At 35.0% G+C, this 25,395-nt stretch overlaps 1 protein-coding gene across 4 annotated transcripts in view; it reads right to left on the bottom strand.

Moving 5' to 3' along the window:
* CNTN1 (contactin 1) overlaps nt 1-24,657 on the bottom strand; it is a 347,447-nt gene extending 322,790 nt beyond the window's left edge. For all 4 annotated transcript variants that reach the window (XM_055318909.1, XM_055318908.1, XM_055318911.1 and 1 more), the window contains exon 1: nt 24,515-24,657. The gene's annotated coding sequence lies outside the window, so the exon portion shown is untranslated. The remainder of the gene's footprint in view (nt 1-24,514) is intronic.
* Nucleotides 24,658-25,395: the final 738 nt, after the last annotated feature.

Genomic DNA, 25,395 nt, shown 5'->3' with positions numbered 1-25,395 from the left:
GTCCTTTTCACTGCAGATTAAGTCTATGAATTCCAGACATGCTTGGGAAATATAGCCAGAGTTCCTATATCCAAAGAGTTGTATTTGCTCACATTCAACAGCAAGATCCTAAAGGCAAAGCGTTTACTCTCCACATATATTAAGATTGTATTCTAAAGGAAACATTGCTCCTCATATTGTGCTCTAGCCTTTCAACATTTGTTAGTTTTCCTCTTATTCCAAGCTGTTTAGATTTGTACTACTAATATTATTAGTAATAGAATGAGAGATAAAGAAGAAAGAGGAGAAAAAAGAGGAAGAAAGAAAGAAGTATCTAGTATCTCTACAAGGAAATGGAGAAGGATGGACACTGGAGCCACCTCAGCCTGGGTATAGTTTATTGGTAAATAAACTCTTGTCACAGGAAAGTTATTTTACCCCTATATTCAAACCTCTTTCCTTGAATTTAAAAAAGGGGCTTTTACTTAATATTTATTTTTTGAGTTTATGTGAAGTTTACGGGCAATGTTGATAAAAATATTTTATGTAATACCTAACATACGGAAAGTAGGTCCCAAGAAATGGTAGGTGGTCTTTTGTCTGCACTTCCCTCCTTAACCATTCTCCTCTATCCATTTCCCCATGTCAAGACAGGAACCAATTAAATCAAATCTGATTGTCAGAATAGTGGGCTCCAGCCATGAATATTGCTAAAGTTACCCAGGCAATTTTAGTATCTAATTTAGGTTGTAAGATACTCTATCATCCTGACTTTCAAACTATTAGAAATATTTGTGGAATTTAATCCTTAATCTCAGGGGTACATTTACTAGTTATTTGTCATGGCAAATTATATTCACTCCCATATTCTTTAACTGTTAGACTATAAAAAGCTTGAATTTACTTGGTAATGAGAAAGTATCAGGGGTGTCCCACTAGCTACTCCCAGACTTGTTTGTAAAAAAAACTTGAGACCCTAAAAGATTTATTTCTTAAAAGCAACAGGAATGTCAATATTTTCTCTAACACAAGTCATAAATTCAGGCCCTGGAAGATTACTTGTGTGTGTGTGTGTTTTTTTTTTTCAGTAAGGAAAAAGTATGTTAGTAATGTTAAATCAAGGAAAAAGAATACTGCTAATGCAGCACCATCCTATACAATAAACTAAGCTGTTTTGTTGTTTTCTTCCATTAGTCAGTAATCTTGGTGTGGATATTATTTTCTGAAAATAAGTATTACCAGTAAACCAAAAAAAAAAAAAGTGTTATCAGTTAACAAAAAAAGGTTGGTACCAAAGTTAATTAGAGCACTACTACTCAAAGGGTGGTTCTCAGAAAGGCAACATCAGCATCACCTAAGAGTTTGTGAAAATGCAAATTATCAAACCCCATTCCAGACTACTGAATCAGAATCTTGGAGAGCATCTGTTTTAAGAAGCTATTCCAGTGATATCTGACGCATATTCATGCTTGAGAATCACAGGCTTTGAGGATGTCTAAAGCAAATAAAATTCAGTTCATAATTTATCATGTTATATATTCTCATCTCATTCCTTTCTTCATTCATTTTTCCTTTTACAACACACACACACAATACTTATAAAATAATTTTCATCCAGAGGGAATTACTTCATTCAGCTGTGGGATAACCATGAGAATTTGGTGAGGTTCTGATCTAAAAGGATCAACATTTATCTTTTTGTAAGAACAAAACATTTGGGGACACCTGGGCGGCTCAGTGGTTTAACATCTGCCTTTAGCTCAGGTTGTGATCCTGGCGTCCTGGGATGGAGTCCCTCTTTGGGCTCCCTGCAGGGGGCCTGCTTCTCCCTCTGCCTATGTCTCTGCCTGTCTAACTGTGTCTCTCATGAATAAATAAATAAAATTTTTAGAAAAAAAAAAAGAAAACCGTTGTAGTCCACTTTTGAGTGAGTGGACTGCATACAGAACATGGAACTTAATATCAAAGTCTTATTCCATTTCAGTAGGTCCTAAAGAAATCAGAATCACCAGGAACTGGATAGTATAAAGTCCAAAAGTTGGACAAAATGCAGAATGTTAACATGATATACTCACTTTTAGCTCACTGAAATAAAATCTTGCATTTTTGTTGCTATATGATGAATAAACGATTTCATATTAAATAGCATTGTTGACAACTATTACATTTATAAGGTATAGATTCAGAACTGAATAAATGAAAGTCTGCAGGAAAGCTAATTCAAAGTATCATTTTTAAAGCAAATAATAAAAAAATAAAAATAAAGAAATAAATAATAAAAAATGTATATTAAAAAATAAAAATATAAAAAATAATAAAATAAAAAATAAAGCAAATAATATGTAATATTGCACAGCAACATTTATTTCTGAGAATATACAAGAGATGAGAGCATTTCAATGATAAAGGATTAGTAATTCAATATGCCACTGTTATCTTTTCACTTTCTACTAAAGATGGACTATATGACTTCATTAATGATCAATATTTAAGTCATGTCTAGAATGGAGAAATGAAGGGGATAGAATTCAGTAAGATGGGATCCTTTGAGTGAGATTTTACAATTGCTACTCCCTAACCTATTAATTCCAGAAATGTCCCTAACTACCACTCTGGGAAATCTGCTTCATTTTTTTCATGAGTTACCCAAATTGCATGAACTTCCTGGGTTTACAAATGCTTCAAATGAATATCTAGTCCTTGAACATCTTGAAATTCTGAAAGTCGCTAATGTGTCTATTGCTAGAGATTTTCAAATAGACAAGATGCTTAAGCCAACTTTCAATTATTCTTATATTTACAGAAGACTAGGATGCTTTGTGGCTCAACGGTTGAGCGTCTGCCTTTGGTTCAGGGCATGATCCTGGAATCCCGGGATCGAGTCCCACATCCGGCTTCCTGCATGGAGCCTGCTTCTCCCTCTGCCTATGTCTCTGCCTCTCTCTCTCTGTCTCTCTCATAAATAAAAACATAAATCTTAAAAAAAATTACAGAAGACCTATTATATAGGTAAGATATAGAAATAGATAATCCAAGAAAAATTATAATTTAAAAATTTTATATTGACTACAATATTAAATATATATTTTATAATATTTTATATTGGCTGGAATATGAAATATATTTTATAATAGACTACAAATTTATATTCATGCGTGGTTAAGTTTGAATTTTTATTTTTAGTTAGTATCCCTAATTCTAACAAGAGAATAGAATGAAGCCATAATTAATCATCCCATCTCTTACCATATAGTTAGTCAAAGAAAGATATCTTGGAGTAATCAGAAGATTGCGATTGCCAATCAAGAAGGTCATTTGACCTCTTCTATCTCCTCTTAGCAGTGAGAAATAGAGCAGAGTGTAATTTGAAAATACCAGGGGGGAAGAACATATGATTCTCACATTTAATAATAGATGAAACCAAAGCACTAAAATACTGAGAAACATACAACTTTACTTCTCAATGGTTCTCAGGGCAACAAAGCACAGAGTTTCTGGGTGGACATTTTATTTATTTTTTCATTTATTTTATTATGTACATAATTCCTCAGTACTCTCCTTGAATACTTTCTTCTCTTCTGCCTTCATAATTCTTTTTTTAACATGATAAGACCTTAAAAACGAATTTACAGCCTGATTTCCCCACTACTTCCACTATCAAATGCTTCTTTTGTAAGAAACTGTGCTAAGCAATTTACATGTCATGCCATTTCAAAAATTTAAAAATCCGACTATGAAAATACATCACATAATCATGAGGTTATTAGCCTACAAAAATAGAAATCACTGAGTAAATCAATTCTACTTTTTGTTCCACATACTTTAATTTACCACCATATAAACAAGGAAGACCTTGACAAATAAGCTTCTTGAAATTGCAGGTTTGATTAACTTCAAGTTTATTTAAATTTATGCTCAATAAATCAATCAATTCCTATAATGACTTCCATGAATTATATGAATTCATGATTTGAGGAAGAGAAAGAGTTCTCTAGATGTTATGTCACTTCAAGAATATTTTTTATAAAGTAGTAAAAGAAAATCAATGATACAGGGTTAAAAATAAAAGATTCAGTTCATTTAAGAACTCTTAAATGAAATGTACTTGATGTTGAAATGAACACAAAATAGGCTGACCAGACAGTCTTTGTATTCAAGAGACAGCATAAAAGTTGGAATATGAAGCTATGAAGTAATATAGAAGAATTATATTTTAGTAATATATTACTTGCATAATTCCAATTAAATTGAAAATTCCTATGATGTAGATAGATACTATTTATATATAGTCTGAAAACTTCTATATGATTAAGATCAGTGCCTTGTAGGTAATATGCAATGCATCTTATTTGATCTGATTAGAGAAAAAAATATTATAGAAACTTAAGAAATTAACCAGTGTCATTGGAAATAATCTGGGAAACTTTTATCGAAGTCTTAAGTTTCAAATGAATAAATGTAGAGACAAGGTATGACATTTATAATAAATAGCATGAACAAACACAACAGCAGTAATGTGGGTGGTTTGTTGGAAGAAAGCAAGGAAATTTCTTTTTAGGGAGCAGTAATGGTTATTGTTGAATAGGTCATACATATAATTATTTATATATTATTTACATATTATAATATTTATATATCATGTATAATATATAAATATAACATGACATCTTGAAAAGATCATTGAAGAGTTTGGTCATTAAATTTGGAATTTAGATTAGAAGCCAATAGTTTTTTTTTCTGACATAAGTTTTAATCCTCTTTTTTGTTTATTATCTGATACTTACTTAAATTCAGGTGGTACATACTTTTTAAAGAGCTCTTCCAGTCAGTAGAGAATATTCAAACAGGCAGTTTCTGCATCAGTGGTTTTGGTATGTCCATAGTATGTGGGCATTGGGGTCATACAGATTTGCATTTGACCTAGTTCAGCCCCTTACTGGCCACTCATCATAGGTTATTTGACTTGCATGTCCCTCATCTACAAAGAGGTATGTGTGTGGGGGGGAATATAACACACAGAGTTGTTTTGACAATTAAGACAGATAGTTCATTTAAAGGCATTAAGCAAAAATGCAATAAATAATAACCCTTATGCTAATTTTTGAAATGGTGTCAATAATACAGAACTATTTAAAATTGTTTCTTCCCTGTGGTTGAGTATGAAATAGATTGTGGAGAGAAGCACAATGTTCGGAAAATGGAATTTAGTGTGCTTATGAAACCACGAAGTGGAGATAGCCAGTGCATGTTTTATAAGATGTGCCTAATATATAGGTAAAATTGAAGTTAATGATTTAGAAGTTATCAGCATATAGATAACAATCAAAACTATCACTGGGTATAACATCTCATAGTAAGTGTATTTAAATTGAGGTAATGGGTTTAGGGTAGAAGTCTCAGGAACTTTGATGTATAAAAGCAAGGTAAATGAAAAAAAGACTACAAAGGTTACAAAGATTTCTGAGGCTTAAAAGAAAACCCAGATGACGGTTTCATTAAATCCCAAGGAACTGACTTATATTAATCAGCTATTTCCCAATAATGCTGCAAAACAGATATTCCAAAATGATAACAAGATAGTTTTTTCTTGGTCATGGGTCCACAGCTTGACTAAGCCAGATGCTTTAGACTGCAGGGTGACTGTGTTTGGCTGCAAGCTTTGTGTTGACTTTATGTCTGCTCATGCATTTCCACATTCACCTAGGATGAGCAGGTCCTCGGCATATGTGCTTCTCATGGCAGAAAACAGCTGTAGGAAGTAAGGCAAATTGCAGACATATAATGTCTGCTTAGTTCACACCCACTACTATTTCACTGGGCAGAGTTAGTCATAAGACTGAGCACAACATCAATTGTTGTGGCCATATGCAGTATCAACAGTGGGAATAGAAGAAAACTAAAAATTTCTTAAAAAATAAGATCTCCACCAAAAGATCTTAACAAGAAGGAAAATTCAACCCTGTAACTTCTGCTGAAGGGTCAAGTAGGAAATATTTGAGACTTACCCATAGGATTGAAGAATAAAGAGGTATTTGAGTAACCTTGTATATTCCAGTTTTATTGAAATGTCTGGTATAAGAACCAAGTTTCAGATGTTAGAGAGAAAACTGAAAGTAAAGAATAATAATGTGAACATAGATGAAAGTTCACAGAAATTTGACTGTAGTAGAGAAAAAGGAAAAATGACTGCAGTAGCCTGTGGAAGACAGGAGTTCTAAGAAGCATTCTGTTTAATTTTGTCTGCATCATTCCTAAGATGAAGAGAATAGGCATGCTTAAATGCTGACATCAGGAAGCCAAAAGAGGAGTGAAGATCCAAGAAAGAGGTAATACTGCATATAATGACAACCCTAAAAAGGTGGGAGGATGTAATCCAGAACCTAGGAAGAGAAACATGTAGATAGATACTGGAAAGACTCCTAACTCTGGGAAACGAACTAGGGGTGGTGGAAGGGGAGGAGGGCGGGGGGTGGGGGTGAATGCACTGAGGGGGGCACTTGACGGGATGAGCACTGGGTGTTATTCTGTATGTTGGTAAATTGAACACCAATAAAAAATAAATTTATTATAAAAAATTTAAAAAAAAGAAATTGGCTTTCCTCTTCCATTACAATGAATTGGAAGAATGAGAATAGAGAATGTTACTGCAGTTTAGGTCATATATTTAGAAACTACAGACTAGTAATTCTAAAATAAGAAAGAGAAAAAATGAAATAAAAAAATAGCTAGGACAGTTAGTAGAAAAGCATAACTGAAAAATTTGAACATAGGGAAAAATTAGGGAGTTGAGAAGGAAAGATTGGAATTTCTGGGGAGAAAGCATATAAAGACAACAGCAAATTTTTTCCCATGTTGTGGAAAATTGAGAGCCAGAATACAAGTAGAGGTATTGGAATTAGGAAAGAAAAAAAGATCACTCTCTCTTAGAGATTTAAAAAACAGCAGTAGGGATACAGATATGTTAAGGGAAGCCAAATTTAATTAAGGCATTCCACTTTACACTGATTATTTTTAGTAATATATATATTAGTGTCATCTTCCAGAATATGTTCCAGAAGCGTTGTGGAGGAAAGCTGGGTTTAAAATTCAAAAACAGAAATAACTAGGTTATGTGTGAATTACATTAAGAAATCTAAAAAGATAAATAAAATTGTTGCTGAGTCCAGCAAGATAGTCTCTTACCTATATATTAGCAAAAACCTAAAAGAAATTCCTTTGTTCTTCAGTATTCTTTTCACAAATAGAAGGCAGTAGGAATAAACATGATTTGTGGTAACATTTGTAGCATTGTTTTTCAGTTGGTTTTTAAGAAGTATTGTAATTGACAAGCAGTCATTATAGTCATATCTACTACCTTAGATCAGACACTCTTCAGTGGAAATTTTTCATTATATTATTAGAAACTAATAATTAATGGAAAATATGAATAAATAATCTTAGTGATACAATTTTGATTTCTAAAATAGAGGCATAGACATAAATAATATGCCATTATTTCTCTCAAACATAAAACCAAGGAAATGGAAGAAAAACAAACTTCATGGACTCAAAATTCTACTATATGATATAATTTACACTGGAGAAAGTTACTCAGGGATAAAAAGCACTGGGAAAGTTAATATAATAACATAATGCATCAATTTTATTAATATTTATATAAGAATTAGAACAAGTGATCTTTGCTCTGAGTTTGTAAATAAATTATTCATCATTCCCAAACACCCTGAGAATTTGGCAAGCTACAAAAATCTTATTTTAATATTCTTAGCAGTCCAGAAACCATCCCTCCAAAGGTCACCGGAAACTAAAGACTACAAAATATTATTTCCTTTTTACATTTCTTTCTTCTTCCTCCTCCAATAAAGCACTTCTTTTGGAGACAAATCAGTCACCCACAAATGATTACCCCCTGGAAAAAAAAAAAGTATGGCCAAGTACAAAGAAGACCCAAAGATTATTTTATGCACTAAAATAGGTTAGTACTTAACATGAAAGAAAAGGAAGCCCTGATTGGCTAGTGATGCTCATGATAAGTCCTCTTTTGATAACAAGATGATAGAAAAGAAAGACGAAGGGGAGAACAGTGAACAGAGTAGTGAAGAGAACAGAGAAGTGAAGAAATAATATGGCTCTGGCAATGTGGTGATCCTTAAGGTATTTAAAAGCAATCTTCTAGGCTTACTCTGACCTTCTGTGCATGTGTGCGTGTTTATATGTATGTATTATTGAGATGTAAGCATTGGCTCCATCTAGATCTACAGAGATTTTTACTTCTTAAATGTAGTCTGAGGAGCACGAGAGATGCTATTAGAAATGCAGAATTCTGGATCATATTTCAGATTTACTGAAACAGAATCTACAGAGATGGAGGTCAGCATTCATCATTTTTAACAAATAATATCAGGTAATTCTTATGAACTATAAGTCTTATGAACTATAAAGTCAGAGAACCACTGCCCTGTTGTGTATCAGTTGTAGAACAACTGTATGATTATAACTGTATTTACCAACATAGAGAAAGTAGAGTGGGTATCTACTAACAAATTGATGGCTTCCCTGTGGCATTTTCATAATATGGAATATTATTATAATAGAATATTTCTAAGATATTTTGTTTACTAAGATAAAAAAAGGACTATATGGACTACTGAGTATTCCTAAATATGAGGCATTGTTCTAGGGACTGTAAATTCAAAAACAAACTAAACAGAACAAAACCTGATAAGGCCTGTACAATCTAGTAAAGAAAAGCAGACATAAATATAAATATGGTTAATGGGGACACTTGGGTAGGTCAGCAGTGAGCATCTGCCTTTGGCTCAAGGTGTGATTCTGGAGTCCAGGGATCGAGTCCCACATCGGGCTCCCTGCATGGAGCCTGCTTCTCCCTGTGCCTATGTCTCTGCCTGTCTCTCTCTCTCTCTCTCTCTCTCTCTCTCTCTCTGTGTGTGTCTCTCATGAATAAATAAATAAAATCTTTAAAAAATATATGGTCAATGAAGGAGCTATGGCAGAAGTCTGTGAGGGTACATTGGGGACATAAACAAAGAAAGTGCTAATCTAACTAGGAAAAGTCAGGCTAGGAGAAGAAGCCTCCTGAATAAGGGGGGGCGCAAAGTAATCTGAAAGATGAGTGGATGCTTGCTAGATACACAATGCAGACACAAGAAAAACCATCTATCTTGTTAAAACAACAAAGAAGCTTTAAAAAAATAGATGTTTTTGCTCAGAATTTGCTCTGGGGTCCATTATTAAAGAAATATTAAAGAAAGCTATGATCCGGTATAAAGAATTCTCCATTACTATCCATCATCCACAGCATTCCAGCATCTCAAACATAAGCCAGATAAGTGAACAGATAAGCATATGTCAGCTGAACAGAAGGGCCATGACTAATGAAGCAGAAATCATAAATCAAGATTCAAACGGTAGTATCAAATCAAGGAACACTGCAAGCAATTGCGAACTGTGAAAAATATTCTCTGGATGAAACAAAATCTTGTTGGGGAATGGCTTCCTTAAATTTTAATTCTCTAGTGAATCAAGTAATAGGGAATAACAGGCTTTGAAAAGTACATTGCAGAATTTTTGGACATTCAAAGAGTGACAAGTATTGTCAATATACCCCAGGATGACACTTACCAGAACAAGTGCAGCATTAAAAGGAGACATAAAGTAAAGAAACAAATAAGAAATTATATACAGTAATTAAGCATCAGTTTTTTGTTGTGACTTCTTAGTATATAATTTTAGCAGGGTATCAGAAAATATAACAATTTTTATTGGAAATATAAGCTTTTCACATGTCAAGAAGTCATTCTTCAAGTACATTTTACTATGATTAATAAAATCATTTAGGTCACTCAGTAGTAATGGCAACTTTTCCTCCTTACAACTAGCCATTTTACCGCAGTAAAAATAAATAAGGAAAAAAATTACAATCTAGTGAGTCAGACGTAGGAGGCATTTTATAAAAACCCTCTATGTCAAATATCTCTAAAAATCTCATTACTACTAGACATCTTTCTTTAGTGATTTAGTCATGTTATAAGTGACTATTTTATATGCCCCTATAACAAATACAATTGTATGCATAAAGGAAACCATACATGTTTATAAAATAAGCTTGGTGGTGTTCTGGTATTCTCAGTCATGGCTCGGGATGAAATCCAAAGTCCTGTACACCTGTGGATGTCTGTGGCTTTTAAAAGATATTTAGGGGATCCCTCGGTGGCTCAGCGGTTTAGCGCCTGCCTTTGGCCCAGGGCGCGGTCCTGGGGTGCCAGGATCGAGTCCCACGTCAGGCTCCCTGTGTGGAGCCTGCATCTTCCTCTGCCTCTCTCTCTATGTCTATCATGAATAAATCTTTTTTTTTTTTTAAAAAAAAAGGTAACTCTTAGCAGAAATCTAGCTCTCAAAGAAGCTATGAAAAAATTAAGATGAAAATATTGCTCAGCACCTTTAATTTTTTCCTTAATTACTCAAAAAAACTCAAAGGGAGTTTTTATAACATCCTAATAACAATATGAAGTCAAAAATGAAATTATTATTACAACTTATTAAAAGAGATGATTTAGAGATTATAGGCCTGCCAATTTTGAAGCAAAATTTCTTATTAAAATTTTTCTCGATATGCTGCTTCAAATCTAGAGTTAATTTCCTTAACATTTTTGAAATTACAAAGTTCTCTAATACCTCAATCTTTCTTTTACTTCATTAAATCCTCAAAAAACATTTTAACATTTTAAGATATTAAATCACTGCCTTACTTGCAACCTTTGCTCCCAGGCTAAAACACAAAGAATTTTCCTTAAAAGAACTTTCTTGATCTATTATTTTCTCTTCCTGGCCATGTATTTTGCTACTTTATAGTTTACATTCTATTATATATTAAATTTCTTCCAGTTTTTGAATCAGTCATGCTCTGCTAAATGTTTCTGACATAGACATTCACCTAACACATTGATTCTCCTTAGATTAAAGCACTCATCACAGTTTGGGGTTATCTTTTTATCTATTTTCCTCACATAGCTTAGAAGCTTCTGAAGGCAGGGAAAAGTCTGACTTTTTTATTACTACTCTATCTCCAGGCCCCAGTGCAATGCCTACCACACAGTGGATCTGTATTTCTGAGAATTCTTGTGCGTTCTCTCCCTCCCTCTTCGTACACATATAATGTATAACAAATGAAGAAAAAAGAGTATTATTGTGGTTACTTCACATTAGTTCTTTCAGTTTCTAGCAGAAGGACCTACTTTGTAGATTATTCATGGGAAACAGATCCTTTGCCACATCTGAAAACTGGCGTTTTTGTATTCCTTGAAGAACAAACAACTTTGAGAGAGTCATCAATAGTTAAGTGAAAGAGAAGAGGCACCTGCCTAAGACAATTACCTAAATCAAACCTAGAAAACAATCAGGTAGAAAATACAGCAAACTTACTTTCATATCTATTTTCCCTGTTTTAGAAAATGAAACCACTCAGGGTAACAGAAGTTGAGTAGATTTCCCAAGAATACATATCTTCTACTAATTGCCAGAACAGTGATTTAAATCTATGTCTATTGAATAGCTAGTATTATACTCTTTCCTACATGAGCAAACTTAGTCATATATTATATTGAAAGTCTATGACCCTAAAGTGACAACAAAAGTAGGAGAGTTTCTTAGTGCTTGAATTATTTTTATAAGATTTTGTTTATTTATTCATGAGAGACACACAGAGAAAGGCAGAGACATAGGCAGAGGGAGAAGCAGGTTCCCTGTGGGGAGCCTGATGCAGGACTTGATCCCAGGACCCCAGGATCACACCCTGAACCAAAGGAGACACTCAACCACTGAGCCACCCAGGTGCCCAGGTGCCCCTGTGCTTGAATTTTATAAAAACAATTTAGGATTAATTTTAACTGAAATGTTGTACAATTCCATAATAATCAAAATAGTTTATGTGTATAATAAAATTTGATCCATAGCAAAAAAATTATGTTTATGATGTCATCAGCAAATAATTATGCTCTGTTAATATTATGTATTAAGTTAAAGCTTAATTGGGCAAGACAACATCTTTCAAGTATTTGAAAGATTGACAATACTCAGCACTGGAGAGAATATGCAAAATCAAACATTCATGTTACTAGGACTATAGAGTACTACAGTCTCTTGGAAGGACCTTTTGGAAATACTGATAATCTGAAAAAGATGTTCTTCTCACCAGTAATTTCACTCTAGAAATATATCTTAGAGAAATATTCCCAGAAATGTGCAAAAGTGCATACAGAGCAATGTTGTGCATTCTTTAAAAAGATGGAAATAACCCAAAGATCCAGTGATGGGACATAAACAAATTAGGATCCATTGCAAAGGGATACTTGGAAAATGCTAAAAATGATATGTGAGCACCATATGTGTGGAAATAAAAGTTGGCCAAGATTGAAAAAAAGGACCAGAACATTACATATAATATACATCATACTGTATTTTGATTGTAGTAATAATAAATTTAAAACTATAGTCTATGCATAAAAACATTTAATATATATATAAAATGTCAATAATAGCTCCATGATTGAATTTAAATGAATGAAAAGAGTCATCATCAAAAGTTTTACAGCTATTACAAAATAGAATGAGATTATTTTGAAAAATACTATTGAATTTTTGAAAATTTAGATGGATAAATTTCTTACCAAAAAAGATTAAGTAATAATTAAGAAATATAAATAAATACATAACTCATAAGACAATTATTTCATTTAAAATTGTGCCACAGGGCAGCCCCAGTGGCCCAGAGGTTTAGCGCCTTCCGCCTGGGGTGTGATCCTGGAGACCAGGGATCGAGTTCCGTGTCAGGCTCCCTGAATGGAGCCTGCTTCTCTCCCTCTCCCTCTGCCTGTGTCTCTGCCTCTCTCTCTCTCTCTCTGTCATGAATAAATAAATAAAATCTTAAAAAATAACAAAAAACAAAAAATAAATAAAATAAAATAAAATTGTGCCACAACAAAAATTCTAAGACCAAATGGCTTTATAGTAGATTCTATAAAATATTTAAGAAATTAACATAACCATCCAGATTCTTATCAAAATAAAAAGAGGCAATCTATCCCAACTCATTTCAAGAGTTCAACCAGCATAAATTTAACACCAAAATGTGGCCAAATAAAATTACAAAAACTGAAAAAAATAGCTAAAAAATTCCTAAGTAAAATAATATCAACCCCAACTCAGTAATATACATAATGGGTAATAAGCAGATCATAAATAAGTTAAATTTATTCCAGAAATCCTGGTTTAACGTGTGAAAATCAATCCATATTATCCATTGCATTAACTTAGCATTAGAGAAAAATCATATGGTCATCTAAATAAATTTAAATTATTAATTTTTTTAAAAATCTAAACAAATAGAAATAGGGAATTTTCTTACCCTGGTGAAGGTTATCTATGAAACAGTGAAATATGGAGAAATTTTCTTATGAGATAAAAAAATGATACAAAACTCGGTTTCATCACTTTTATTTAACATTACACTAGAGATCCTAGCCAACATAAAAAGGCAACATTTTAATAAGTTATTAAGAATAGATAAGAAGAAATAAGCTCATTTTCTAATGATATATTTGAGAATCTAGAAAATTAAAAGGAATTAACAGAAAAATTAATATTGATAAGAGAGATTTATAAGCCTATAAAAAGGTCAACATAAAATTGGCTATATTCTTTTTATTATTAGCGAAGATTAAGAAAATGAAATTTATAAATTGCAGTACTGTGCTTATGATGGCATAAAAAAATCAAATACCTAGGAAAGAATATAGCAAAAGATGTGCAAAATTTTCACGCTGAAAATTTTAAATATCATTTTTAAAAATTTAAAAGATCTAGAAGGAATGATAAATATAGGCCATTACACAAATTAAAGGACTCAATTTTTTAACATGTCAATTATAGTCATATTATTTCTAGGTTAAATGCCATCATAATAAAATTCCAACAAGGATTTTGTAGAAACTAAAAGTAGAATTTCAAATGTATACAACAAGGCAAAGAGTCATTAACAGTCAGACAAACTTAAAGAATAACCAAACTAGAGGGCCTACTCTAGCAAATATTAATATATATTTCAAATCCACAGTAATTAAGACTGTGTCTATAGGAATAATAATTTTCAAGTAATCCAGTGAAATAGTAGAAAGTCCAAGAACAGGTCTGCCCATACATGGAAGACTTAAGACAGAGGTAGCATTGCCAAACTGTGGGGAAAGGATAGCCTTTTCAATAAATGTCTCTCGATGAATTTTATATCCATAAAAGTAAGAAAGCAAAACTCAAACCACCCATAAAAATCAATTCCAGATGAAATGTAAAACAATAAAATGTCTTGAACACAATACAAAAAAATCTCCATAACTTGTAGTAAGAAAGATTTATTAAACAAGACAAAAAAATACCAGCTCTAGACTACATTTAAGCTGAGAACATTTGCTGATAAATGATAACATTAAAAGAGTGTCAAAGCAAATCATAGAGTGGGAGAAGATATTTTGCAAGTATTTTCTATGGGTTCAAATTCAGAATATATTAGGAACTTCTTATGAATCAAAAAGTTAAAGATAGATAACTCAATAGCAAAATGAACAAAATTTCTGAATGACAGTTCAAAACAGCATATTAAAATGGCCAAAACATATATAAAAGGTGTTCAACTTCTTATAAATAAAAAAAAAATTAAAACCATACTTAGATATCCATCCCCATTAAGTAGTTTCAGTTTAAAACACTATTAATACCAAGTGTTGGCAAAGCTAAGCACCAACTTGAAATCTCACACACTACAGACTGGACTGAAAATTGGCTCAACCACTTGGGAAAAGCAAACAATTTCTAAGCAGTATCTTATGAGTCAGCAATTTTAATCTTAGTTCAATCTTAGCAAAAACACAATTACATATATATACTACAAAAGACACATACAGTAACAAATATTCATAGGAGAACTATTAGTAATAATACAAAACTGGAAACAACCCAGATGTCCAACAAGTAGAATAGATGTATGCATTTTGGAGTATTCATACCATGGAATTCTACAGAAGAATAGGAATGAACTACTATTATGTGCAGGAACATGGATATTTCTCATCTAAAAAGTTGAGCAAAATAAATAATATGCAAAAAATACATAATATATGATTCTGTTTATATTAATTTCAAAAACAAGCAAAACTATTCAATAGTCTTGAAATCAGAAGAGTTGCTGCTTTTGGGAAAGAGCAAGGTAGTAGTGATTAGGAGGGGCTTGGGTACAGCCAAGGTTCTTTATCCTGAACTGAGTGTTGATTTAATGGGTATAAGTACTTTCTTAAAGCTCACTGAACTGACCCTTTTCTGTGCACGTTTCTGTATTTCTGTTATTCTTAATTTAAAAAGGTTTAAGAAAAAGCAGTACAATATTTTATTGAAAGCAGATGCCTTAGTTTCATTACCATTCAACTTGTGACTAAACCAAAATTTGAAAATAACTTGTTTGTAAAAACTGGGTAAGTTCTAGTACCAAAAGAGTTATTGTGATCTTTAAAATAATATATGCAAACAAAAAGAAAATAGAATCAGTAGATATTTTTAAAGATTTTCAATTAAAATATAGTATTATATTTAATATATAAAATTATACAATAAAACTTTTTATCTGATATAAAATTCTGTTATATTAAACAAGTTGAGTCCTAAACTGAAATATTATAAATATTGTTTACAATATTTTAGCAGGCAATCTTATGTGTTACAGATAGCAAACCTGTACTTTCAGTAACCATGACAATTAAATACTATAAGATTAGATGTCTTAAGATAGAATTACTGTTGATGGTTTGTGGTGTTAGGAAGCAAAATTAGGGCAGAAATACATAAAAACTTCTGAGGCTTAGTTCTAAGTTAAAATAGTGAATTTAAAATCGCACATTGCAATTGCTTAATTCATGTTGGGAAACTGCCCCATGTAAATCACTGTAGTAGAAGACCATTTTGTTTATAAGATATCCATAAATAAAATATACATAAATTTAGAACGCTTTAATCTCTTGTGTGGATACTAAGTTTATTTGAGATAGATACTAGTCTCCTAACATAGACAGAATTTAGAATGTGACTCACAGAACACTAAAACCAGATGTCATGGAAAGGCATTAATCCTAATAATTTAGAGCTTAGGAGTTAGATAATCTGGATGTAAATTCTAGCTTCTATAATCATTAGTTTTTTTAATATCTAATTTTTCTCTCTTGTAAAATAGTAAAAAATTATAAGCAAAATCCACTTACTATATTTGCTTAAGTTATGAGATATCACATTGAACACATTTAAAACAATACCCAACACAGAGTGAATGAATGCCCAATAAATGGTTGTTGTCAATAACTGAAGTGAGATTTTAGATAACACATTGTTTACAAAGTCAAACAGAAAATCAGTCTTATAGCTCAGTATTTTTGATTTTCAAACTAGGCTAGATGTTAGCCTATAGATGCTCTATGTTAGTATCCATCTATTTTTCATAAATGTCTTTTTCAACATTATTTCTATAAAACATATTTCACTCATCAGATTCCCTAAGACTATACAGAATTTATATTAAACCAAGCTGGAAAGGTGAATATTGTCTTCTTAATTAAGAATATCTTGGAAAGGTATTTTAATAATTCTAGTAAAGAAAACATGAATGAAGGAGCAATGTACTTTTTGGCAGAAACAAAAAGAAATACACCCGAAGTAAAAAAAAGTTGTAAGTGTAATATGTACCCATACACACATACGTACACATATGTTGTGCAAATAATCAAAATAGTGGGTTTCATCTCAGATGATTAAAAACCAAAGTAAAAACCATATATGGATATTAGTGCAGTGAATTTTTTACTGGATTGTTCAGGAATCTCAGAAGATTATCAAGACCAATGTCCTTGACCTGGACAGAATGGTGGCTGATAACTCTCAGTGAGATGTTTTGGCTAAGGATAATACCTAAAACATGCAACGGTAAGTAATATTACTTTACTTCTTGTCCAAATTTGCCACTAACTAATATGCTTTTAGGCAAACTACTTATTTTTCTGAGCTTCTTTCCTTATCTGTGTGGATAATCATGCCTTTCTATCTAACTTTTAGAATTGTTGCAAAGAATCAAATGCCCCTATGCATGTGACCATGTTTGTAAACTTCTAGAGATCACACCAATGGAAGATCTCTTATTAAATGTAGAAAAAGGGAGTTAATTTTGTCGATATTAGTTCCAACACAGCTAAATTATAGACATATATGGTGCATGTAACTATGCATGTCTTATTCTTTCTAAAATGTAGAATTATTTAAAGGAGAGTGACCTAACAGCCTAGCACTCGGGAATTATTCAATGTCTTAGGCATGAATTTTCATTTAAAATTGCTTATTAAAGGACTCTCTTTTAGGCATCTCATATAACTCAACAGAACCATGAAGTTAATTCTTTAAAAAAATGTGAAGATTGACATAGATTCTAGTTTTTATTTGCTTGTTTCCAAGATAGAGATATAAATCCTTTATTCTTTGAAATATTTTTTAAGATTTTATTTATTTATTCATGAGAGGCACAGAGAGGCAGAGACATAGGCAGAGGAAGAAACAGGCTCCTTGCGGGGAGCCTGATTCAGGACTCGATCCCAGGACCCTGGGATTATGCCCTGAGCCAAAGGTAGATGCTCAACCACTGAGCCACCCAGGTACCTCTATTCCTTAAAATCTTAAAAACAAGTTTAATCTTAACTTTCCTTTATTCATTTGTTCCAAAAATATTTATTAAGTATCAGCTTTAAGTCAGAGCCTTCATTGGACACTAAGAGGAAAGAGGTTTCTATCCTCAGTGGCTTATGGTGGGGTAACAGACAAGTAAACAATCAGTTACAATTTAGCATAGTAAGTGCTATGGTTGGGGTGTCTATGGATTATTATGGAAGCACTAAATAAGGACTCCAAACTCAGCCACGTTCAGGGAAATCCTCCTAGAGAATGTGGCAACTAACCTGAGCCTTGATGACATTAGGCAGTCTCAGTTACATTATAGGAAAGAGGAAGGTCTTTACAGCAGAGAAGAGTATGGACTCAGAGTGAAGTTTGGGGGGAAAAGAGAGAAAATACGATGCATTAGGAGAAATGCAAATAGTTCTGTGTTATTGGCATTGTGGGAAACCGGAAATGGAAGAGTCTATAAAAATAAAAAAGTGAATTTAGAGAATTAATCATGAACCATTTTTTTTAAGATTTTATTTATTTATTCATGAGAGACACAGAGAGAGGCAGAGACACAGGCAGAGGGAGAAGTAGGCTTCCTGTGGGGAGCCAGATACAGAACTCCATCCCAGACCACAGGATCACACCTTGAGCCAAAGGCAGATGCTCAACAGCTGAGCCACCCAGGCATCCCAATCATGGACCATTTAATACAGAACTTTAGGCGAAATGCAAAGGACTCTGGGCATCTTATTTTTAGTAGAGAAGACACTAGATGAAATTGGTTTTAGAGAGAGAACTTTGATTATGGTGTGGAGAATGGGCTTGAGAAGAAGACGATAAGAGAGGGAGACTGATATAAGTACTCTTAACTCTGAATATCCTCATTTCCTACATGGGAAACAAAGACTTAAAGAGATTAAGTAATTTGCCAAACATCACACAGTTTGTTAATTGGCCAAACTGGGTTTCCTGTAAAGTTCTGCATAACTCTAACACGTGTGTTCTTCAAGGACCAAGGGAACTGCCACTCATAAAAGAAATGAATGTGGCTAACCCTCAGTATAAGAGACTAGTAACAAATAAAACTGTGTAGGAAAAGCAATGACACATTCTGGTATACATCAACAAAATCAAGTACAAGGGTGAACAATTATCCAGTGAATTAAGGACCATCTGGATAATCCCAGTAAAAGCAGATTTAGTGCCTGAGTCACTCAGATAATTGTGCAAACAATGTGCCTTGCTCTGGTTGAGTAACCTGGTCATTAATATCTTCCATAGTACGTTTTGCCCTGTGGCATTTTTGAAATGGACGATAGTAGCTCAGAAAGAATTAAGATACTATTCACTTCTTGGGAAAGCCACATAAATAATAATGGGATCTTAATAGACTGAGAGGGTATTTTATATGTCCCCAGGAGCCATTTCACACAGTGATATATACACAATATACATAAGCCAAATCCCACTTCAAAGAATAAAAGAAGTTCAGCAACAGAGCCCTCAAATTTGTATTTTTATGTTCAATTCTTTGTCAGGTAGAAGAAAGTTTTCTGAGTATTAAAGCAATGAAAAATACTACTACAAATAGACTTATATGTTAAACTATAGTAAGGCTACAAATTTCTGTATGTCCAAAAACATAAAAGATCGAAGACAAAAAGAAAGGTAAAGAAAATTTTCACAGTATACAAATGGATTTTTCTATTGAGTTAGAAACCATAACTCAAAAGTCAAATGAAATCCACAAATTAAGAAATACAAAGAGCCAATAAACATGACAACATTTCTCAAAATCACCCCAAATCATTCAAAATCATAGAAACACAATTCAAAATAACCAGATACACAATTTCTACTATCAAAATGTCAGTCACAATTTTTAAAACCACAATTCCAAATGTTAATCAGATTACTGCCCAACTGGTTTATACTGAGTATCAATTTGTGCATAAACTTTTTGCTAGAGCAATTTGGCAACAAGCATTAAGAGTCTGAAATATTTAAAAATCTGATCCAGTAACATCTATGAAGTTATTATAAGGAAATGGTCAAAAATGCAAAAATTAATGAATAATTATGCTCATTTCCATGAATGTGAAAAACAGGAAACAATCTTAAGATTCTAACTACATAAGAGAATAGATGACAGCCATAAAAAAACATGGTTAGTAAGAATATTAAATAAAATAAACTAATGTTATGGTATGATGTTAAGGTGGAGAAGCTAAATATAAAAATGAATATTCACTCTAATTCCAAATTTGCACATTTAAAATACCTATGTATATTTATAGAAATAAAATTGGGAGGTTGAGCATGGATCTCTCTGCATGGTATAATTTTCTTTCACTTTGAATTCTTCTTGAAAGATCCTGTATTTTCTCATAATTATAAAAATGTTGTTTTAATGTAATATTATATGAGTATACTTTTAAGTGCTATTTTACATAATAGGTCATTCATACAATCATAATGAAATAGTGACCCATCTTCCTCCTGCTATGTTTCCAAAGTCCCGCAACTAGTCAGTGCTATTCTCAGAATTTGAACCCAAGTGTTCCTGCTCCAAAGTTAGCAGCATGGATATGATGATATGAAGTAAATCACAATGAAAGTTGCAAGAGTATAATCAATAATGAAAATTAAAAATATATTATGTCAGTAATATGTGGCATCTTAGATTAAGCAGAAAGACATACATTGGGAGAGTTGATAAATTAATTGCCTACTGTACTAATCTAAGGCATGCAAGAACATATACACTGGTATTGGGGAAAACATATGATACAAATTAGAGATCAGAATTAAAATGGACAAATTAATTACTGAATAGATGATGGTGGGCACTTGGAGATAGAGGAAGGAAATCTGAAAAAAAAAAAAAGAAAACTAATCACAAATCAGAAGCCTGGAAAACTGAGGTATCCTTTGCTAAGAGCCAGTTTAAGGGTGATGAATATTAACGGGGAAAAGAAACAAAAAAAATTATGACTTACTACGAATAGCAATTATTTATGAGTAATGAATACAACCATGTGTTACATGGATTATTTTATTTAATTAAAAAACCCACAAAAAACTCTGAGGTAAGTGCTATTATAATCCCCAGTTGACTTACTGACATTCACTTATCTGCATAATAACATATAGATATTAACGCAAGTAGGCTTCTTTCCAAAGCCTGTGCTCTTTGCTGTTAGGTTAATAATTTGGAATGGCTAATGGAGAAGAGATTAAGAAAGAAATGCAGAAGAATTGTGTTTCCCATAAGATAAATTGCATCAATTTGGGGAATTCACTTGAAAACCTAAAGCAGGAAGAGGAGATAAGAGGGAGACCAAGAACAGAAGTCTAGAAAAAGTAAGAGAAAAATTATAAGATTAGATCATTGTGGTATCAGAAGTAAAATCTGGGACCCCTGGGTGGCTCAGTGGTTGAGCATCTGCCTTTGGCTCAGGTTGGGATCCTTGGGTCCTGGGAACGAGTCCCATAGTGGGCTCACCATGGGAGCCTGCTTCTCCCTCTGCCTATGTCTCTGCCTCTCTCTGTATCTCTCATGAACACTAAATATAATCTTAAAAAAAAAAGGTAAAATCTCCAGGAGGAGATGGAAAGTATGAAAAAATGGTAGTTTAAAGGGGAAGAAAAATGAATAATACAGCAAAAAAAAAACAAGCATTGAATTTAAAAAACTTACTGATGACTTAGAATGCGTTCCTTTTTATGATGTAAACCATGGACAATTTATTTTTACTTATTTATTTATTTATTTATTTATTTATTTATTTTATTTATGATAGTCACACACAGATAGAGAGAGAGAGGCAGAGACACAGGCAGAGGGAGAAGCAGGCTCCATGCACCAGGAGCCCGACGTGGGATTCAATCCCGGGTCTCCAGGACCGCGCCCTGGGCCAAAGGCAGGCGCCAAACCACTGCGCCACCCAGGGATCCCAACCATGGACAATTTATATACAGAAATAGATGGTGATGGGAAATGGATAGACACTGTTGTTTTCTTTTTTAATAGCAATATAACATAGCATGTTTTGTATAGAAAAATATAAATGGTCTATCTTTCAACTTGCTCTCTAGTCAGTCTCAAGGGGCACAGATAAGAGACACTGTATAGAATAACCTGTACAGAGCCATAACTCCTATTGGAAAATTGAACCATTCTGTGGAAAGCTACAGAAATGCCTCTTGTCAGCCATTCCTCCTCATGGAAAGGATAAATCCAAAGGAAGTTTCCAAATGTAGTTCCCAACACATTTATTCTATTAATAAACTTATTATCCTTCAATCATTGCTCCAAATGATTCCTTATGATGAGACATCCTCAATAAGAATCTTCAAGCCTACCTAGAACTGTGTTCAGTGTGGTGGAGTATACAAAAATAAAGGTCATAGTCTTTTTCTGCGAAGTGCTTCCTTGCCTAATTAGAAGACAAATCAGACATGCATATAAGGGTTAAATAAATAAATAAATAAAATAAGACTGAGCGTCCAAATACCAAATAACCTTGGCCTGTATTGTTACTGGTGTAACACTGACCAAATTTTGTTATCAATACCAAAAATCACAGGAAGTTGAAGTATTCTATTCAAGGGGACACTGCAATGCAATATAATCCATAGTAGGTTGCTGAAATATTAGGGTTGAAATAGTGGAATTTTAGAAGGCTTTAGACAAATTTCTTGCATCCTCTAAATCTTAGTTTTCTCATCAAAGAAAATGAAAAAGTTACCATCCGGATTAAATAACTTTCAGGCAATGGGGAAAATAAATGCATATACATCTATAAAAGACATGTAATGCAAATAGACATGATGTGAAAAAGCAGCACACATTTAAATATCGGGTCTACAAATAAAATTTGTACCAAGAAATAGATTAAAGCTATCTTCAAAGGTTCTAAAGGCCCCTCAGTTTTATATCTTGCAAGGTGGGTGGATCTTTCCCCCCCAGCTCCCCAAATGCACTAGCTGTAAGTTACCATCCAAATAAATTTACAACCCAACAGTGAAGGTAGGGCATATGCAAACCATTATGCTCTGATGAGTTTAATAAAATACCCCAGATATATGTGTTTATTTGATATGTGTGCTACATTCGTTTCAGGCTGGTAAGGTTCATGTGTACACTGTAAAGCTGAAAAAACCAGGGAAATGGATGAAGATCAAATAGCACTCTAAGAATGTCTTTAAAATAATATCTGGAAATACTGACATTCATGTGCGTTACAGAGACATTATTCCTTGCAGGTTTCCTCAGTCTGAACACATCTTCTCCGGCTTTTCCCCCAATGGAGAATTTGATTCCTTTTTGCCCCTCCCACTCAGTGCTTCCAGATTGCTTCAGAAGGCCCAGGCAGCCTGCTCAGCAGCAGGCAAACAGGGCTGGGTGTGCAAGAGCTATATATAGCTCCACCTTGGAGATGTGCACACACGAGCAGACATACAAATGCCCATGCTGGATTGGGCATGGATAAATGAGAAAAGGTTGCAGCTTTCCCCTCTCCTTTTTCCTCATCACCCCAATTTTTCAGTAATCATAGCAGGATGTCATCGGTTGGTTCCCCTGAGTGATGCAGCCTCTAATTTCTCTGCAATTCTTCTGCCTACTGCTTCCAGCAATCTGACTCCTGCAGGAACCGGCATTGGGCCAACACCTACTACCCAGATGCACCCAGATGCGGTCACCCGGGGAGGCTGCCTCGCAGCAGCCGCGGGGAGCCCATCCGGGCACAATTACTTGACTCTGGGAATCCCCGAGGATAAACCCATTTTTTTTTTTTTTTTTTTTTTTTTTTTTTTTTTTTTTTTTTTTTTTTTTTTTTTAGAAACTAGGCGAAAAGGTGGTTTCTTTCCCATAGGCAGCACCAGGCTAGGAGGAGAGGAGAGGAGAGGAGAGCAGAGGAGTGAGAGGAGAGGAGAGGAGAGGAGAGGAGAGGAGAGGAGAGGAGGAGAGGAGAGGAGAGGAGAGGAGAGGAGAGGAGAGGAGAGGAGAGGAGAGGAGAGGAGAGGAGAGGAGAGGAGAGGAGAGGAGAGGAGAGGAGAGGAGAGGAGAGGGAGGAGAAGCCTGCCCGGCCTCTCCCAACCTGGGTCTGCAGCAGATCCTGGGAGAAGGGCCAGGTCTTCTCAATGAGACATCATTAACCGGTAAATGCCCTTAGAGGTGCGGGATTTCCTCCCCACCCCCCGCTCCTGGAGGGAGCCAGTCCTTAACGGAGGAGCCTGGGAACTGAACAAGTGCCTCGCTCCCCTCCGCGCAGTCATCCCCCGTCCTTGCAGGGATGTGCCTGCGGGTCTAGACGCAAGGCAGGACAGGGAGAACCAGCAGGTGCGGAGCGGAGGAAGCTCCTCGCGGGCTCCCGGCTGCAGACCGGGCTGCGCCCCCAAACCCTCCCCTGCGGCCGGGCATTCCTTGGGCGCGTCACCGGCCGCGGCAGCCGGAGCCTCGGGGAGGAAAGTTGACGAGACACAGATGGAGGCTCCGCGGTGCCCTCGCCTGGGGCGCTGCTGCCCCGCCCCGCCCGACCCCGGGGCTCCGGCACCCCCATCCCAGCACCCAGACAGCCCCCATCCCAGTCCTTCCAGCCGTACTTCACGGCGAGAGCTGCGGCGACCACATCAGATTTGGGGGTGCCGAGGGCGGGGCAGGGCTGGGGGAAGGGGAAGAAGGGGAAGGCAGGCAGCGGCAGCAGGAAAATACGCATGCATTTTTTTTTTCCCCTCCTATCTGCAAAGAAGGAAAAGTCCTGCCTCCTACCTGTGTTCTCTGCTCCTGCTCGGGTCGGCGCGGCACAGCTGGACCATCACCTACAGGTTTCCCACTTGCGCTGCAAACACCTGGGAGCGCATCTCCGCACCCCGCGTCCCTCCCAGCCTCGGCGGAGCCCAGCCCAGCTACTTGACAGCCGAAGCCGGCCCTTTTAGAGCGGTCATTGGGGCCGCGGGGAAAGCGGGGCGGGCACGGGAGAGAAACCCGCGTCTCTCATTGGATAGGCGGGGTGCCACTCTCACCCCAGACCAGGGCTCGCTGCGGACCCAGGCAGCTGCGAAACCCAACTGCGAAGGGTCTCTGCAGCCCCTGGAACCAAACCCTGCTGCCACCGGATCAAGAACCCCGAAGAGGAGGGGAAACTGGCTTGATGACTTGTCATCTGAGACCCCCTCTTCCCCCGCCAAGAGAGAAGGAAGGGCCAGGCATAACCAGACACCCAGCCCTGTCCAGAGATTTTACAGGAGAAAATACCAGGAGCAGTGCCTTGATAGAGAAGCACGAACTTCAGTTAAGAATGGAGCAAAATACAGAAATGCATGTACTTAAGTCAAAAAAAAAAAAATCACAAGAAATACAAAGACATGAGGGGTTTGTTTATTTGTTTCAAATTTCCTTTTTTTTTTTTTTTTTTTTTTTTTTTTTTTTTTTTTTTGCCTCAATGTAACATGGCAGTTTTTCCTGGAGAGGAAAGGTTGCACTACTGATTGTTCTGTACAGCAGAGAGACTCCGAAATATCCCCTGGTAGAAGCTGTTTTAAATGGGAAAGCTTTGCAATAACAACCAGAAAGAGCAAAGGAAGGAAAGTTAAGGGCAAACTGCATAAGGGACTTGCCTTGGTAGCCCATTTGGTGGTCTTAAAATAATC

The sequence above is a fragment of the Nyctereutes procyonoides genome, unplaced genomic scaffold (genome assembly GCF_905146905.1).
Source record: "Nyctereutes procyonoides isolate TBG_1078 unplaced genomic scaffold, NYPRO_anot_genome, whole genome shotgun sequence".
In the NCBI taxonomy this organism is placed as follows: Eukaryota; Metazoa; Chordata; class Mammalia; order Carnivora; family Canidae; genus Nyctereutes; species Nyctereutes procyonoides.
Note: the sequence above shows the minus strand (reverse complement) of the source record. Positions and strands in the feature narration are given on the sequence as shown.